We start from the raw sequence: 19,445 nt of genomic DNA, 5'->3' as shown, positions 1-19,445 counted from the left end.
CCTCTCCGTGCCTGGGATCCACCTGGGGCAAGAGGAGCAAGCCCGAAATGAACACCAGACACCCACCGTCCAGGCCACCATCGACCACGTCAGAAGGGTGGCCAGCTTCGTCATCACCCCCTGCCTCGGGGACCCAAGCATGACAGCCCAGGACAGGGCGAGGGTGGTGGAGTGCTGGATCCAGGTGGCCCAGGTGTGCTGTGGGAGGCCCAGTGGAGCCCCTCTCTGAAGTCTTGGGAACTGCCTCTCCACCTTTATCAGCTCCCAGGATTGCAGTGTGTGGTCTAAGCCCCTGTACAGTCCCTAGACCCTTCCTGCCAGGGGCCCGCTGACTTTAACTCCAGGTCCCAGTGAGAGGATGCTCACTTCCTACCTGGCTCCTTCCCTGGGTTGAGCTAAAATCCTGCTCCCTGTGAGTGTTACTCTTTGGGTCCTAAATGTGCCCTTCTGGGACTCCCTGAGCATCTGTCTCATCCAGGAGGGGAGATTTAAATAGAAGGGAACTGAAGCTAGAGCAAGCGGGGCTACAGTGCCCCACCTCACAGCTCATTCTCTTCCCTTCCCCAGGAGTGCGAGATCCTGAAAAACTTCTCCTCACCCCGCACTGTCATCTCTGCTCTGCAGAAAACCTCCACAAGCCACCTGAAGAACACACGGGGGAAGTTTCCCGGTGGGTAGGCCTCTCTCCATAGGAGGACCAGGGTGGATGGGGGATCTCCTGTGTGTCTGCCATTGGCCCCTCAGTCAGCTGGGAACTCCTGGGAGGCAGCAAATGCTGGGGACAGGGCCTGGGCCTCGGCAGGGGGTCTCTAAGCCTCCCGGGTCCTTAGTCACCAGTTCTGCTTCAGGACTTGGCTTCCCTGAGTGTCGGGTACTCAGTTGAGCCACATTGGAGATTTTCAAGTGTTTATAGCAACAGAACTCTATGCCCAGTTGAAACTCAAAGCAGTCAAAACAGAGCTGCTCTGTAGAGCTGGGGAGTGGAGACCCCAGTGACCAACAGGAGAGCCCCCTCCCAGTCCCATGAGACCTTAGCGCTCAGAGGAGCCCAGTGAGAGGACTCCTCCAGGCAGTTTGAATCTCTCGGGTTTGCAGAGAAAAGGGATTTGCATTCAGACCCCTCACATTATTCCTAAATTTATCCCTCATTCTTTCCCCTCCCCTGAGAGAGAACCCTGATAATCTTAAGGAACTCAATAGTCAAGACAAGTCCTTGAGCAGAGACCTGATGATCCAGGTAGAGTGGAGGCTGGGGGTCTGGAAAGAGAGGAGGGGTGCGGAGGAGGGATGCTGGGCAGGCTGTGGTTTTGATAGTTTCTCCCTTGAACTTTCTCTGAAACATTCCCGTCTATCTCATCCAGATTAACAAGCAGAGGGATCTGTTCTGCCCATGGGCAGGTGGGGTGCCGTTTGTGGGCGGGAGGCCCTGGTCATGGGACACAATGGTGTTGGCTGGGCTGTTCCAGGAGGAGTTGCCGAGCTGGCGCCATCAACAGGTCTCTGGCTTCCATGTATGTCCATCCTGCTGGATGTAGCTTCTTCCAGGCTGTTGGGTGGTTGGTGTGGGTTTAGCCCTCAGCCTAAAACTATCCTCAGGAAGCCAGGACCCTGCTGCTCCTTCTATCTTCACCACATCTCCAAGGGGCTGCAGCCTGCTTGCCCCAGGGATGTGCGTGGCAGAGGATTCCCATGGCCCAGGTGCACAAACAGGCTGCTCATCCTTAGGTGGCAGATGTGTGTGCATTCTGGGACTCCCCTCTGGACCCCTAGAGCAGTCACTTGAGTGAACCACAGGAGTCTAACCTGAGTGCCTGGTTGGCAATGACATATGCCCCCGGTGGCTTATGAGAAGCATCTAGGCAACTGATGGATTCTTAGTGAACCCTGCTGAAAGGAAGTTAGGAGCCTCATGTAAACAGGGAATCAAAATGTCCTGTCATCCCCTTCCCTGTTGATCAGAGGTGGCACCTTGGGGGTCCAGTTCCTGAGTGGATAAAGAAAGAGTTCAGGGGCCTGCCCCGTGGCGCAAGCGGTTAAGTGCGCGCACTCCGCTGCAGCGGCTGAGGGTTCACCGGTTCGGGTCCCAGGCACGCACCGACGCACCGCTTGTCGACCTATGATGTGGCAGCATCCCATATAAAGTGGAGGAAGATGGGCATGGATGTTAGCCCTGGGCCAGTCTTCCTCAGCAAAAAAAGAGGAGGATTGGCAGATGTTAGCACAAGGCTGATCTCCTCACAAAAAAAAAAAAAAGGATTCAGTGCAGGGGAATGTCCTGAGGTGTTCCTTGGGGAGGAGAAGGCTTTGGCTTGGCCTCTGGCCCAGCCTGGGGCCCAGACACTCCACGGGACTGGGGCAGGCAGGAGCCACTCAACCAGACTCCCAAGACACCCCGTCCTCTCCATCCATGACTCAGCCCAGGACCAAGCTTTGAGAGCTCAGGGGACAGGACTGTTTTCAGTGGTGGGGCTGGGGTTAGGTGAGGATGTTGGAACAGGGCCTCTGGCTGAGAGGGGCAAGTGGCCTCTCCTCTGTGGGCCCCTGAGCACCTCTGCCCATGTTTGGGCCTTTGTCTCCTCATCAGGGAAATGGAGGGACGGTGATTGTGTTGTGCAGGTCTCACAGGGTGGTGTTGAGGTAAGAGGGAGGAAAGGAATGTGGGAGCTTTCTGCCTGCTCCACCTGGAGGGGTGAGGGCCAGAACAAGGATGACAGTCTTGTGACAGTGAGTCCTCATAAGAACCTGTGTGGTAGCTGGAGTTCTCACACTTTCCAGATGAGGAAACAGGCTCAAGGAGGCCAGGCCACGAGCCCAAGCTCACACCCAGAGTGAGAGTTGGAGCTGGGCTTGTTCTGGAATCACAAGACCTTGGAGGATGGAATGACATTGATACCAGTTGACTCAAGTCAGATGTCCAGTGTCGGAGGCCAGTGGTGCTGGAGAGAAATGGGGTGAGGGGAGTATTGCCTCGCTGACACTGTCCTCGACCCTGACAGGAGGGGCCCTTCACGGTTGCCCCCCCAGAGAGCAACCCCCAGAGAGTGCAGGAGAAGCAGGAGCAGCAGCAGGTGAGTGTGCCTGTGGGGGAGGGGCTCTGCGCTCCCAGCTGGAGGCCTCAAATCAAGAGAGGAGGGCCCTTCCTCTTGGTGCCACAGTGCCCAAATCCCCCAGTAGAAGTGACCAAGAGGAGGGCCTGGAAGAGCTGGTGCAGGATGGGTTGTTTTGGGGAGGGCCAGGGAAGGCACACCATGTGATTTGCCAGGAGCCGGCCCTGGGAGGAGGAGTGTGGTGTTCTTGGGGTGTGAAGGGAGGAAGAATTGAGGGGAGGCTGCTGAGGATCCTAGGCTGCTCCTCGTGGGAACCCTGTGGTGGGCCAGGTGGCTGAGGGTGGGGACTTTTCAGGAGAGGGTCTACATGGGCTCTACTTGAGAGCAAGGGCTCATCCCACCCGCACCCCGATGTCACAGGGTGTCTTCCCCTATCTTGGCAATCTGCTCAGTGACCTGCTGATGCTGCAACTGGCGATGGTTGACTATCTCGAGGTGGGTGAACCTGAGGACTAGGCAGGAAGGACCAGGATTCTGAGCCTTGGGATGCGGGAGCCCCCAAACTGAGCTCTGAGTTCTCAGCACTTGGCACATCTCCTGTCATGAGAGCCTCGCAGCTGCCCCTGGGAGATGGGGCATCAGGCTCTTCTTAGGGATGAGTGAAAAGAGGCTTTGCCAGAGACACCCATTCCAGTTCCTCAGGCTGGGGAAGCTCAGAGCTGCCTGATGGCACAGCTGCGTGAGGTTTTATCTGAGCTGGACTCAGCCTCCAACTCCTATGCTGTCCATGAAGGGAGAGAGAAGTCGGGTCCCCCCAAGTCAGGCAGCACATATGTGGCTGAGCAGTCCCCTCTGCCTGAGGCCTCAGCTTCCAAGTCTGTCATCAGAGAGTTGTGCTGCCAGGTCCCTCAGTCTCACCCCCATGTCCTCCTACTCTGGAGCCCAGAGCCCGGCCTAGGTCCAAGTCCTCTTTTCTCTGCGTGCCCGGCCCCCTCTGGGGACCTGGCATTAGTGCAACATGAGAAGGGGTGGGCATAGGGGCTAGTCAGGCTGGGGGCTCTGTCTGATGGACTTTGGCTGTCTACCTTCCAGGGGAATGAGATCAACCTTGAGAAGAGGACTGAGGAGCAGCTGTGGCACTCCCTGCAGGGGAGGGGAAAGAGGTGGAAATCAGAGACCTTCTGGGCAGAACAGTCCCTGGCTTCACCCCCTGTATCTTACATTGAGTGGAAGAGTTTGATAACAGAGAAGTGGGAGACCCATCCAATTGGCGGGTGGGTTGAGGGGAGGATGGCATCAAGGATATCTTCCTGGAGGAGGGGCTGATTATTCCCATTCTGATAACTGGTAGAGCCTGGATGGAACTGGAGGGAAGGATGGTTTCCAGGACTGGTCCCCTGCCCCACCCCTCACCTCCAACAAGGCCCCTGCAGCATCCCCCACCCAGGCCCTGTCTGCATCCTCTCCTTTCCTCTGGTCCCAGGAATACCGAGTCATGAGGAAGATCCTGCTGCTCCAGGAGGCTGCCAAGAATTACAACCTAGAACCCGAGGGAGCGATTTGCGGCCTGGCTCCAGGACATGCAGTTGCTCAACGAGAATGAGAGGTGAGGCCGAGCAGGAGTTGGGTGAGGGCAGGGGTGGACTCTCCCTGTTGGTCAGTCCAGAGAGCTTGTCTCCATGGTCCCCCACTCATCCCCCGGCCTTATTACATGGTGACCTCTGGGACACCCAGACTCCAGCTGCTGAGCAGGCAGTAGGGGGATACCTGAGGTGTGGTTCCTGGTAGGCTCACAGGTGCCTCTCTGTCCTGTAGCTACAAACTGTCCTGCCAGCCAGAGCCCTAGAAAATACGCAAGGCCAAGAAGAACCGGCCATCATCAAGGTCTGGGGTGAGTGAGTGTCTGGGCCGGGGTGACTGACTCCTGGGGGTTCAGTAAGTCTTCGGGCTAAGCGTGGCCTTGGGGAGTCGGATAGCTGCCACTGGGATCCCAGCTCCACTATTGACCAGTCCTGTGACTGGGGTGACTCTCTTCAGCTTCCTGAGACTCCGTTTCCCTCTCTGTGAAATAGGTGATACTAAATGACGGCTCACGTGGCAGGGACGAATGGGGTACTGGTGGCTGACAGCACTGAGCACAGGGTCTGAAGCACCCAGTGCAGTGGGGACAGGGTGGGGAGCCATGATTCAGAGGGAGGCCGCAGAAGATAACCCGACTCTTCTACTCAGCCCCCAGGCCCCAACCCCGAACCCCGTATCAGTGGCCGATCACAGCCCCATCCTCAGCAGCGGGGACACAGTTGGGATGCTTGTGATGCACCAGGCCAGCTCCTCCCACTTGATGGGAAGGGGAGCATTGTAAGCTGATTCCTGGGGTCCCCTGAAGCCCAAGAGAGAAGGGACGACCCCATCCCAGCTCCCTGACATCTCTACCTCAGCACCTACTCACCCATTGGGGAGGGTCAGTGGTTATTTGTTGTAAATAATAAATGACATATTTGAATATTATATTAAAGTCCTGTTTCCTTCACAGCTTGGGAGTTGTGGTGTGGTTCTCTCGCTTTCTGTAGGCATGTGAGTGAGACACAGAATCTCACATTTCTCCTTGAATCAGGAACTCTTCTGAGTCATCAACTTATTGTCTGTTGGAGAAGGGAGAAAGGCCAGCCCCTTTTTTGGCTAGTGACGTCACTCCCAATTCCCCCTAACTCCTAGGACAAGTTCATTTCAGTATCATTCAGCTGCTCCAGGGGCGGACACGGCCCCCCTCCCATTCTCTTGGGATTTAAAGGTTGATGGTACTTTCACAGGCAAAGCAACAACCACTGAAATGTGGGTGTCTTTAAAACAGCACTACCCAGGACCAGGTCGTGCCATAGGCAGGGGGTGCCTTTCTACATTCTGGAGGAAGAGAGAATGTTTTCTGCTTCTCTTGTTGAGGTTTCTTTTGACCAAATTTTAGGAACTTGTAGTTTTCTAGCTCAATCTCTGGAATTGCATCAGCTCTAAGTGGGGAAAACAATGTAAAAAGATCAAAACATGCACATGGAGAGGACAAGGCCTGAAAAGGTGATTTGCAAATGGACTAAAGGCAGACAGGACTTTCCCTCCTGAGACCCCTCTAGTGCCTCCATGTTCACTACTGACCTAGAATTGAATCTTGCTGGGATCCTTGTCCAGGACTGTTAATTCTGTTTCCCGCTTGTTTTGTATCCAATGGGAAAGATTTGTGATGCAGCTTTAAGGCTACCACTGGGCCTCATTCCATAAAAACGACCGCTCTCTGTGAACCAGGATTTCCAGCACACCTGCCTTCCTTATGCCATTCACTTTAGGGCAGAAATTCCCTAGAAGGCTCCTCCCTGGCTTGGGCTGATGGATCCCGGGTGAGCTCTACTTTACCAGGATAAGGGACCATAATCCTGACCAGTGAGTGACCCCACACTGTCCCTTGCTGTCCAAGGTGACTTCTGAGGCCATGTCATTCTGAGGTCCATGGTCTTGGACAGTCCTCCAGTTTACACACTCAGTGTTGATGTTGCCAACTTGTCCAAATGGGGCAATTGGGCCCGAGCCATTAAAGTGTGTCCCCCCTGGGTGGTTGTGTTTTTTTCCCCAGTCTTGTGCTGTGGTTACATTACAACCACCTGATGGGGTGTGAACCCTGTTTGGAGCTTTGAAAGATGAGGCATGACAGGGGTGTGGGGTGGTCCAGCAGGAAATGCCACGGAACTGATGATCCATGGTGGTGTATGAACACAGCCTTACCAATTAAAATACTGAAATGCTTCCCATCTGGTGGTGAATAGACACTGCTCTGAGCTCACACCGAGAACCCACCCCACGACAAGAGCTTTCAAAGGGTTACCAAGTGGCATTTTGAACCTCATCCCTTGGAAACACCCTGTAAGACAAGGGCCAGATGAATCACTTGGCACTTGTGAGTTATCGCCTCCTGTCTGATGGCTGCAAGTGTCACCCAGACACACAGGCTGGACTCTGCCAGGGAAGCCTTCTTAGGACAGCTAGAAGCTGAGGATGATTCCTGGTTCCCAACATCCCAGGCCCTTCCTGACATGGCACAGCCACCCAGGAAAGTGGTTTGGTAATGAAAAGACTGGGAAGGCAATACTTCGCCTCCAAAGAGAAAGAGAAGTGCCAACAGCGAAAGCTGGATCCCTCAAATAGTCAATTAAATCTCAACAAGCAGTGAGTTCTTGTCAGATTACTGATGCCGAAATGGTCTCTTTTGATAATAGCATGATCCCCCAGCTGCCATGTCCATCTTCATGAATCAAATTTCCAACACATATGGATCTAAAAAACTGAGGGAAATCTGGTATTTCCTTAGATGCAACTCTGAAGTAGCATGCAAGAAGGAACACAAAAATGGAGACCAAAAGTAAATATCTAATTTGAGAACATAGACATTGAAGTGCTTTTGAAATAATATTTTGGAATCTATTGGAATATTACACAAAAAGAATAATCCACTTTAAGTAGGTTTTACTGTGACTGTATGGAGCAAAACTGAATCATCCCGTGACGTTGATAACTCGCTGATGACTTGAAAGTACAAATAAATAACATACATAGTAAAGAAAAATGAGAGAACAGCATGAAAAAGGAAGATCTTTCTCTCCTCACCTGAAACTCAACCTCTCACCTCAGAAAGAAACCACTGTCTATATTTTCTGTCACGCAGCAGAGTTTAATAAAAGAAACATATTGGTATATTTCAAAGTTTCAAGAGCTCAAAGCAAGGAAACATTATGGACGCTGCCAAGAGACCTCACTGAGGTGCCTGCTCCATTTCGTCTGCTGTCAAGATGGCCTTCTTGGCCCCTCACTTTCTCTGCCTCACTAGCAAGTCTGTCCGCCTTCAGTGCTACCACCAGTCTCTCTCCTGTGCTCTTCACTGCCCTTTCCTCCTTCCTGATACCTTCCTCAGTCGCCGGAAATTGTTGGCAGTGGAGCTGTGGAATGCGCAGATCAGCTCCTGGAATCATCTCTGCCAAATCTGAAGACCGGCAGGAGTGGGCATGGGACCTGGAGTGCAGACCACCTGCGAGCACACCTGGCAGGGATTCACCTGTGTGACTAGGTGCAAGTTTTTGCAACGCTTTTGTAAGATTGAAAGGAGTTACTAGATGTCCTGGTGTTCAGCATCACTAATCATCAGGGAATGCAAATCAAAACCACAATGAGCTGTCACTTCACACCTGTTAAGATGCCCATTATCAAAAAAACTAAAGATGGCAAATGTTGGTGAGGATGTGGAGAAAAGGAACCCTTGTGGGAATGTAAACTAGTACAACCATTATGGAAAACAGTATGGAGCTTACTCCAAAAATGAAAACTAGCATATGATCCAGCAATCCCACTTCTGGTATATGCCCACAGGATTGAACTCAGGGTCTCAAAGAAATACCTGCACTCTAATGTTCATTGTAGCTAATTCACGATAGACAAGATATGGAAGTAACCTAAATGTCACTGATGGATGAATGGATAAAGAAATGGAATATTAGTCAACCTTGAGAAAAGAAGGAGATCCTGCCATTTTTGACAACATGGATGGACTTAGAAGACATTATGCTAAGCGAAATAAGGCAGACAGAGAAAGGCAAATACTCACTTATATGTGGAATCTTAAATAGTCAAACTCATACAAGCAGAGGTTAGAATAGTGGTTGCCAGGGGTTGAGGGGATGGAGAAATGGGGAGCTGATGATCAAAGGATACAGAGTTTCAGTAATCAAAATAAATAAGTTCTGGAGATCTAGGATATGGCATAGTGCTTACAGCTAACAAGACTGTATTGCATACATCACATTTGCTAATAGTGTAGATATTAAGAGTTCTTACCACAGAATAATAGTAATAAAGGAGATGAGAGAAAACTTTGGGAGGTGATGAATATGTTTGTGGCCTTGATGGTGGTGACAGTCTCAAGGGTGTATACTTATGTCCAAATTCATCAAGTTGTATATGGAAAAGTATGACACCATCGTTGATTCTTCTGCACCTTGAAATACGCCGTGTCCTCATCACAAGAGAAAAAAAATTGTAACTATGTATGGGGACGGATGTTAACTGGACTTATTGTGGTGATCATTTCAACATTTATACAAACACTGAATCATTATGTTGTACCGCTGAAACTAATTTAATGTTGTATGTTAACTTTACCTCAATAAAAAAAAAACACACACACAACAGAAAAAAACCATTTTAATATTGTAAATGAGTTCAGTGAATCCCTGAAACTGCCCCATTCTCATATGACAGTTACAGGAAGCAGAGAGGATGAAGTAAGATGGAAGAAAGTTGTACAAAACAGTGTTCAAATTAAAATCATTTAAGTTGATATCAACTCCTTGTGGCAAAGTTCTGTGAGCACCAATCTTCTTTCACATTTTTCCTGGAAAAGCATACCTTCAGATCCAACCCATAATAGTTTCCTCATTTGCTCTAATAAGAAAATTTTAACTTAATAAATAAAACCAAAAGCATCCCTTATGTATGAATAAAGTTAGTGAACTTTACAGAGAAAAGAGCATATTTGCACAATCTCAATAAAGGTAACAGAACGGAATGATGATGAAGTCTCATTCAAGCTTATCTTTGAAAGCCAGTAAAACCAGGTTATCTTTTCAAGAAAGTGTGTAGAGCTGTCAACCTTGGAAGATAGAAATAGTGACCTCCTCTGCAGCAAAAGTCATGCTTGCTTACTGCCCATTATAATAAAAATAACACCCCTCCCCAGGCCAAAGGGCAGCAGACTTCCTGCCTGTTATCAAAGATATGAGTTCCTTAAGCTCTGAGTTCTTGCAACCCTCTGTATGTCTCCTGGCCCACTGTGTATCACCCTTTGGGAAGTGAGATTTAGTGAACCAGTGCAAATGTTGATACTCGGGCCAGTGCCATTGCTCTGTCATTAAGTCCTTTGTCTCTGACCCATGGGTCTCGTGTCTTTTGCCAGCATCTGTAAGACCATGGTAGGCTAACTTATTGGTTTGCAGGTAAGGTAAAATGTCAGACCATTCACAGTTCCTGACAAGCCCTTAAAGTAACTAGTTGTCTTAGGAACAGAGAGCTATCCAGAACAATATGCATGGATGGTCTTCATAGAAGACTTCATGCAACCAAAACTTTAATAAGTGTCTCTGACCTCTTTTATTTCTACCTCAATTAGAAGGAGAGGTACCAAGCTTTATAGACCTAGGGTTTATGCAAGCCACGTGAAGACCCAGTGACCAGAAACTTCCCATGGGGAGCATTACAGATGGGCATATTTCCAAAATGGACCCATATGCCTCCCGATCATCCAAAAGAGAGTACATTATCTTAATTTATGATGATTTGATTCATTAAAATCTTGTGATGGGCCAAAGATACACTTCTAAGAGGAATGAGGCACATGGCAGTTGTAAGCAGACTAACACATTTGGTGAATATCAAACTCTGAACTAACTTTAGTGTTCTAATCAATCAAAAGGTACAACAAATTTAATTAGGTAGATTAAATGATATTTAATGGTATGCCTGATTATTACTCTGCAATAATGAACAAGCAGCTCATGTAAATAACTATAATTGGCCTTTAAAATATGAGAGTCAGGACTGTTTGAGATAAGCTGGAGAGAAGGAAGGGGAGAAATAGATAAAAGCTAGCTGCTCTGACGCCACTCTCAGGACCCCTGGATCTACATGTAACCCAGGAGATCGAGGCAGATGGCTGTGTGCCTAGATCCTCCTGCACTGTGGTTCTCAGGGATGTCACAGGGCTGAAGCAGCTTCCTGAATCGTGTTTACACGTCCATGTGTACAATACCCTTGACCAAGGGGATGAACCACCATTCAATCATCCCTTACACCCCTCTAATTAACAATTAGATTTCAGAATCATTGTACCATTAAATGATAATTTATTCCTCAAACCTGTAGGATGCCGAGCTAAAAGAAAATCAAATTTCAATGGCTTCTTTTCTTTGAAGGACCAAGATGTTCTTTCACACTTAGAATCCGGATTAGAGGATAAATCCATCAAGTCAATGGAAACAACTTAAGAAATGGACAGAGGGATATTTCATTCATATATACACAGTTTGCACTGTGGCAAAAATAGAGTTATATTTTAAAAAATTAGAATTTTTTGAAATTTTATAGATATTACTGACTTTGTTCTGCTTATACTCCCTTTGGTTTACCAAATCAAACTCACTCTTTAATGGGCATTTCTAGCATTGAGTGCTAATAACAGCAGCTTTTTTAAATTCTTATTTTTCCCAGGTCAAAGACCAAGGGAAGAGGTCATCAAGAGGTCAAGTCTAATCTACCTATGGATGTGGCAGCCTTAACTATGGATGTTCAAACCAGACATTGCCAGCAGAACCACATCTCTTCACCCATAGGTGAGTTTTTACTAGTAATCACAGAGACTTGAGGATATCAAAGGAAATTCTTTATTAAGAACCAAAGTTATAGATCCCTATCTTGGGTTCTTTACTTTGAATTTTTGACCAAATCATATGCATTTATTGGACCATGTTCAAGTCTATGATCTTTAGAAGATGCAGCTTACAGCTGAAGAGAAACAGATACAACACCAATATCTTACCCTCTCTGAAGCCCAACTGAGAGCCCCTGGAGTCAGAAGTTTTCAAGACAAGGAAAAGTCATTCTTCTTCTGAACAGAGAGAGTAGAGGTTATTCAAACATTCAACTATAAATTGTTAACATGACTTGTTAGAATGTGATGGAGCAAGCCTCATACCTTCTAAGTTTCATGATTTTTCTCCAGAATACTGAGAGGGATGACCTTAAAGTCCAGTTTCCCCATAAATGTCTCTATTCAGTGATAAAATTAAATTCCCTATAAAATAATTCCCATAGGGCTGGCCCCGTCGCTTAGTGGTTAAGTGCTTTGCTACTGGTGGCCCAGGTTCAGATCCGGCATGCACTAACACGCTGCTTCTCCGGCCATGCTGAGGCCACATCCCACATACAGCAACTAGAAGGATGTGCAACTATGATGTACAACTATTTACTGGGGCTTTGGGGGAAAAAAAGGAGAAGGATTGGCAACAGATGTTAACTCAGAGCCGGTCTGCCTAGGCAAAAAGAGGAGGATTGGCATGGATATTACCTCAGGGCTGATCTTCCTCACACACACACAAAAATAATAGTAATAACAATAATAATACCCATAAAATTGTTAAAAATATATCATAGTCTCTGACCAAGAGGAAACAAGGAAAATTGAGCAGTTGAATAGCAGTGTAATAAACTCCATACAAGGATCTTACTGCAGCATTATGTATAATAGTGAAACTGGACATAATCCCATCTCTATCAAAGAAGAAATAAACAGATCATGGTATTCCTGTTCTTTGGAGTACCTCTAAAACTTCTAAAAAGCTAAGTTAGGGTGGCGAGCACTGATAAGGAGAGACATCTATGATATATAGTTTGGGAAACAGCAAATTGCAAAATGATGTAGTTATGTCATTTATGTTAAAAAAAACTTTATGTGTATTTATATATTCATAGGAAATGTCCAGAACAATAAGCTGCAACCTCTTAACTATAGTTCCTTCTGAGTAGGGGAGTGAGTTTGCAGGGAAAGGGATGGATGGGGTAGGTTTCGCTTTACTCTAAATAGATCTGGGTTACTTGACTTTTTTTATAGTATGTAATTCTTTCATAATTAGAAAAATGAGTGATGTGACCGTTTGGTGCAGGGCAATACTATTATGTTCACCTGTCTCTGTACTGTATGTTACTGCACAGCACGGACTGTAGGAGAAAGCCCAGAGGAGCAATGAAGACAAAGAAGACATAACACCTGCAAAAAGTCAGTGGAGTATTTCTCCATAACAAACCTTCCAGGTGAGTGACGGTCAGTATCTTCCACTGCTCCAGCTCTCACAATAAACCTAGAACCTGCCCTGGGTAAGCTGGAGGACCATGCCTGACTAGTCCACTCCCTGCATGAGGCCGGTTTGTGCAGGGTGACTGTCATCAAGCAGACAATGGACTCAGGTTGGGGTGTGTGCCTTTGGAGAGGATGGCAGAGAGGCACAAATTGGAACGCCAGCTAAGTGCACACACCTGAGAGGCGGAGTTCCAAGTTGAGACTCAAAATGTACCAAGAAACTGTGTGAAGTGAAGGAAGCTACTCGACCTCTCTGAGCCTCAGTGTTCCCCCCTGTAAAATGGGGATCACAGAGCTCTACCTCACAGAGCTGTTGGGGAAGATACATAAAAGTGCCTGGGACAGTCAGTGTCACATTATTAACAAAGTCGTCTCCGACTTCAGAAAATCAATGAAAAGAATAATGTTGATGAGACCAAAGATGAGATGCCCAGCTTCGTAAGCAGCCCCAGCAGCATGAGAATGAGAGGAGCTCCGAGTAAGCAGGGTTCTTCACAGCTCCACTGGAGAGGATGAACGTGGGCTACACCAGGATAAAGGGCTGTTGTACAGTGACATGTGTAGTGAGAGTGGGTCCCTAAAGATACTGTGAAATAGAGTTGCACACAGTGGCTCCTAGGAAACAACTACAAAGCAATGAATGCAGCAGATAGGAGTGGGAATGGGGCAAGCAGAGGAAGGTCAGAGCTACAAAATCTGACGGAAGACACTGAACCACGACGAGTGCCCAGCTCTGTCAACAGCTGCTGTGGTTGTGCCAGGAGATCAAACGTTTGAGACAGCCATTGTGAGGACTGCTGGGAGTACAGTTGTCACTGCGGCCACACCTCAACAGCAGTGCATCGGAGCACACACACCCCGAGACTTTCCTCTCTATTAATCCTTGTTTTAAGATGATGAATATCCTCATATTACAATGTTTCCTTCCAACACTTGTGGACGAGTGTCATCAGAACCCCCTGAAGAGGGCACAGGTCAGAGTAGGATGGAACACTGGGGGCTGGGGGAGCGGCGCTGCACCTGACTACACGGACTATCACCCGGGCCTATTGAACACTAGAGAAGAACCCGAGGATGTGGTCTAATGAGACTTCCCTCTCTTGCCACATTCAGAGACACTACACACTTTCTCATCCTTTCTTTACAAAAATGTTAAAGAATTCGTGTGTCATTAATTCATACAGAGGCAAATTCTTGACAAAGTGACAGGGTCCAGTTTCCATGACCAGGTTTTTCAGTTGCTTTGATAATATCCCACATTCAGAAATCGGAAATGTAACCTATTGGGATGTGTAATATAAACAGGGACTTTTTTTCCTGTAGATCAACGCCCAGATTTTTAGGGACGACATAAATCATGAAAGCTGCTAACCATTCCTCCACAGGTTTCAATAAGACTTTTAAGTTAATTTACCAATCTCAGGAAAAGAGAATTTGGCAATTCAAAATTTTTGTTTCTGCATTCAAACGTACAGTACAGCCAAGAGAATGAGCAGAAAAAAATTAACAGGAAGGTCTTGCTTGCATTTTATCTTTTGCAAATAAGCAGGATATTTTATGCTCTATTCCTTTCACCACTCTAATCAATTTTTAAAGAATATGGTACCTCTGACTATCCCTAGGCATGTTTATCTGGGAACCTTGTCAGAATTCAAAGCAGAGATGTTAAAGCTGACGGGTTTCAAATGCTGCCCAAGTGCTGTCTACCTTGAACGTCCCTCTCCCAAAGCTGGACGACTGGTCTCTTCCTGAGTGATCAGAGTCGCCACCCGTGTCCCTGAGAGACTGGCCACTCATGCCTGAGCTGAGATTAGGTGATCAATCTAAAGGGCAAAATGCTTAAGCTATTCTCATCTTAAGGTTGCTGTTTTGGAGGCCACTGCACTGGAATGCGTTGGTGAAAACGGCCTACTAGATACTTGCCTGGGAATTGGGTTGTTCTCCTCTGCTCTTAGCGGATCCTGGGGAAACCGGTGATTAACCTCACAGATGCCTCAACTTCCATATCTGCAAAAAAGGCAAGCAACAGCTAATGTTACCACCCTGCAAAGCTCTTAAGTTGTACTTGCAAGAGCGGCCACAAGGGGAAATTTCTCTCAAAAGCTGATGAAATGATGGCACTTTGGCTGGAGAAGGCAGAGGGCAGCAGGCAAAGTGGAAAGTTTCTGGGATGTCAAACCAGTTCCCATAAGCACTTTAGAGAAGCACCTTTCCCTGGACTAGGTAGGAGGCTGTGGAAAGACCCACAGGCACGCAGGTGGGAGGAGGAATCAAGCAATGGAGGGAGGCGGTGTGGAAGAGGCACGAGTCTGACTTCAATTTTGGACAAAACCAGTTGCACGCTGCAGGCCCTCGGCTGCCCATGCAGCCGCCACACCCTCCTAACTCCCTGGTCCCACTCCTCCCGTCGCATCCCTCCGGGACTCAGCCCACGTGCAGCGGGTGCAGGACCAGAGTCCTGAGTCAAGGGCGGTTTGGCCCTCGGCTAAGCGCACACCGCCCTGCTCCTCCCCCCGGGGTTAGGCACCGCCCCATGCTCACAGCCTCCTGGGATTTGTAGTCCTGCAGTCCTGCAAGCTCCCAGCTGGGAGCGGTTAAGAGACAAAAGCTCCCAGCATACACAGCTAGGGGCCCCAACTCCCACCTTGTCCCCCCGCCCCTGGTCCCCATACCTCTGCTTCACCCCACCCTCTACCCCGCCTCTTCTCTATACCTAGCCCACTCTCTATGCCCTGCCCACCCCCCAGAGTATGCGCAGTGTGGTTGGGCTGCATCCCTTGAGGCCCGCACTCAGGTAGGGGTGGGGCTCACCAGCCTGGCTATTGCTGAGGATGCTTGCAGCCCTCGTGGAAACTTCCTGGCCAGTATTTGAAATGTAAATTCAATATCTAAAATGGAAATACTGGGTGCCTGGGATTCAGGAATTTGCCTTTTCAAGGCCACCTGTCCTACCATCCCCTCCATCCCTCCAGGTTGCCATAATCCTCCCTCTGGCTCCCGTGGTCAAGGTCGCTGCAGAGATCCTTCCCTTGGACCTCGCCCACCTGAAGGGCCCATACCCATCATAAAAACTCAAAGCCATGACACTTGCCAAATTGAGCCAAAAATGGAAAGACCCAGGGGACCACGCAAGGGTGAGGGCATTAATAGATACTTGGAAGTATTAAAATCCATCTGATGATGCCATGAGTGAACATGTTCCACTTTAAAACAAAACACTGCTGTTATTCTGAGATATTGAGTTAGGATCTTTGTGCAAATATGCAGGATTTAAAGTGTTTATTGATGTATAACATGAGTACAGAAATATACGCAGAAGTCATCCATGTAAACCTCAAAGAATTATTACAAAGTGAACACACTTGTGTGACCAAGAACTAGCACAGCTTCACTCAGGCGCTGACAATCCCTTTCTCCCTCCTTCCTCCCAAAAGGTAACCGATATCTTACCAGCAAACACTGTATATCGAGTTTGTCTTCTTATACAAGTGTTTTATTACAGAACAATTTAAACAATATACAAAATAAACAAAATAGCATAGTCGGCCCGTCACGCAGCTTCAACAACTACTAATTGTCTGCCAATTTTGTTTCATCCACATTCCATCCCATTCCCACCTCACTTTATTAATCTTTTAGTTCTTTGTGTGTGCGGGGGGGGGGTAAGATGTACGCACACAGAAAGACACAACTCTCAACTCTACAGTTTTGGCAAATAAACATGCCCATATAACCTTCACCCCTTTAAGACTAGAATAGTTCCATCACCCCCAGAAAACTCTTTCCTGTTCCTTCCCAGGCAATTTTTTCTTTCCCCCGAGGCAACTACTGTTCTGGTTTTTTCAGCATAGTTTCATCTTGGCTGAAATCATCCCACGTGTTTTGTTTTCTGTCCAGCTTGCCTCCCTCGGCACGAGGTTGATGAGACTCACCCAGCACGTGTGTGTCAGCGTTTGCTCCTCGGCACGGCTGAGGGCGTTCTGCTCTGTGGTTGCCCTACAGTGCGCTCGTCTTTCTCCTGGGGATGTGCAGGTCATCTCCTGTGAACATTCTTGTACAAACCCTTTTTTTTTGCTGCTTAATTCCTTTATTAGCATTTAAGTGACACATCTTTGCATTTTATAGTGGTTGGTCCAGATTACAATATGCATCTTTAACATATCACAGCCTACCTAGACTTAATAGTGCACCAGTTTAATCAATGTAAAATATGGAAGTCTTGCTACAGAACAGTTCCATTTACCTATGTCTGTCCCTTATGCTATTGTTGTCATAAGTTTTACATCTACCCATGTTATAAATCCCACAATACAGTGTTATAATTTTTGCTTTAAATAGTCATAGGTCTTTTAAAGAAATTAAGAGAAAAAAGTTAAGTATTTGGAGGGAGATGCTTTGAGGCTCTGCAAATGTACTGTTTCTTCTTTAAGTTTCACCCACAGTTTTTGCATTCATCAATCAGTCTTGCTCACAGTAATTTCTTTTTATGTGTGTGAGGGAGATCAGCCCTGAGCTAACATCCATGCTAATCCTCCTCTTTTTGCTGAGGAAGACCGGCTCTGAGCTAACATCTATTGCCAATCCTCCTCCTTTATTTTTGCCCCAAAGCCCCAGTAGATAGTTGTATGTCATAGTTGCACATCCTTCTAGTTGCTGTATGTGGGACGAGGCTTCAGCATGGCCAGAGAAGCGGTGCGTCGGTGGGCGCCCAGGATCCGAACCCGGGCCACCAGTAGCGGAGCGTGCGCACTTAACCGCTAAGCCACCAGGCCTGCCCTTGCTCACAGTAATTATTACTGTGGTGTTTTAGTGGCGATTTTCTATTCCATGCTATCCAGCCACGTTTATTATTTGGAATTCTGTGAGAAAGATTCCGCCCCTACTTCTCCCTTCCTTCTTCCTCTCTTTCTCTCTTTCTCTCATTCTTTTTTTTTTCTCTTTCTTTCTTCCTTTCTTATTTAATCTATTTTATATCAGTATAGACTCATGGATATTTACTTTGTTCTCTGGGTAATAATCCAATGCCACCATTATTTATTTTGTTGCTCACAATTTTCCAGCTTGAGCCATTGGGAAGTCTTTCAGATTGATTCCTTTTGACACATCTCATCATTTTCTGTGTTTTGTTAAAGCACTTTCCTACTTTCTGGCACTACAGGATGTTCCAGGTTCATCTTGTATTTTCCATCTCCAGTCCTAGAATTAGCCACTTCTCCAAGAAAACCTGCTTCTTTTAATTGGAGAATGATATAAACCCAGATCTGGGAACTAGGTGTGCTCATTGATACTAGAGTGTCACTGCTTCTAGATCCACTCAGCAGAGCTTGGAAATGTATGTATGAATAGAAACTCAGGTATACACATCTATCTATTGATCTATCAATCTATCTATCAATCTAACTATCTGGATAGATATATTAAAAGAGACATGGATTCATACTGATACTTCCAACTCCAATCCAGCACCACAGAGTTTATTCTAGCATTCTCTTTTTGTTTATATGTAACTTCTTTTACCAACAGTGAGAAACTTAACTCCAGTTATCTACAATATATTTACTAATGTGTCAACTAGTTTCAGAATTGCTAATCCATACCCTTATGAAAAACACATTTATCACCTAGTGTACAGTGTTTGTGTCCAGTACTTTAGTTTTACAGTATCCCATCAAAGCACTGTCTTCCAAAGTTACTTAGGTCAGGACCTTTCATCCCCACCCCTTCTGTGTGGTTATGTCACATGCTTGTAATACAGTTAGATTCATTTGTCACTGCACTCCATCTGAGTTCCCCAGCATCCTGATTGATTTTTAAAATTTGCAGAGTAAAATTCACTCTTTGCAGTGTACAGTTCTATGGGTTTTGACAACTTTATGGTCATGTATCCACCTCCACAGTACCATACAGAGCTGTTTTTTCACCCCTAAAATTCTCTCATACTGTCTCTTTGTAGTCAACCGCTTCCCCCACTCCATCCCTTGGCAACCACTGATCACTTTGCATCCCTGTAATTCTGCCTTTTCTAGAAAGTCATATAAATGGAATTATATACCATATAGCCTTTTGAATCTGGCTTCCTTCACTTAGAGAAATGCATCCAAGATTCATCCATCTTGTTGTGTGAATCAAGAGTTTATCCTTTTGATTGCCAAGTACTATTCTAATGTACCGATGCACCACAGTTTCTTTCTCCATTCACCTGATGAAGGACATTTAGTTTATTTCCAGCTTTTGGCAATTATGAATAAAATGGCTATAAAGATTCACACAAAGGTTTTTGTTTAAACATGAGTTTTCAATTTGCGTCAGTAAATCTCTAGGAGTGGGATATCTGAGTCATATAATAAGTGTATGTTTAACTTTATAAGAACCTGCTAAACTGTTTTCCGAATGCAACTATCATGTTGCATTCCCAGTTCTAGTTGCTCCTAGTCCTCACCAGCACTTGGTATTTGCAA

At 46.8% G+C, this 19,445-nt stretch overlaps 1 long non-coding RNA gene across 3 annotated transcripts; it reads left to right on the top strand.

The window, feature by feature from the left end:
- The first annotated feature begins 572 nt into the window (after positions 1-572).
- On the top strand, positions 573-13,018 carry LOC131410031 (uncharacterized). 3 transcript variants are annotated; one of them, XR_009221132.1, is made up of 5 exons: positions 3,301-3,542; positions 4,140-4,210; positions 4,531-4,653; positions 11,343-11,464; positions 12,843-13,018. It is a non-coding gene; the product is annotated as an uncharacterized LOC131410031 (long non-coding RNA). The 3 variants fall into 3 exon arrangements; XR_009221130.1 differs by lacking the exons at positions 3,301-3,542; positions 4,140-4,210 and adding an exon at positions 573-670; XR_009221131.1 differs by lacking the exons at positions 3,301-3,542; positions 4,140-4,210 and adding an exon at positions 4,291-4,321.
- Positions 13,019-19,445: the final 6,427 nt, after the last annotated feature.

Source organism: Diceros bicornis, chromosome 9 (genome assembly GCF_020826845.1).
Source record: "Diceros bicornis minor isolate mBicDic1 chromosome 9, mDicBic1.mat.cur, whole genome shotgun sequence".
Lineage (NCBI taxonomy): Eukaryota > Metazoa > Chordata > Mammalia > Perissodactyla > Rhinocerotidae > Diceros > Diceros bicornis.
Note: the sequence above shows the minus strand (reverse complement) of the source record. Positions and strands in the feature narration are given on the sequence as shown.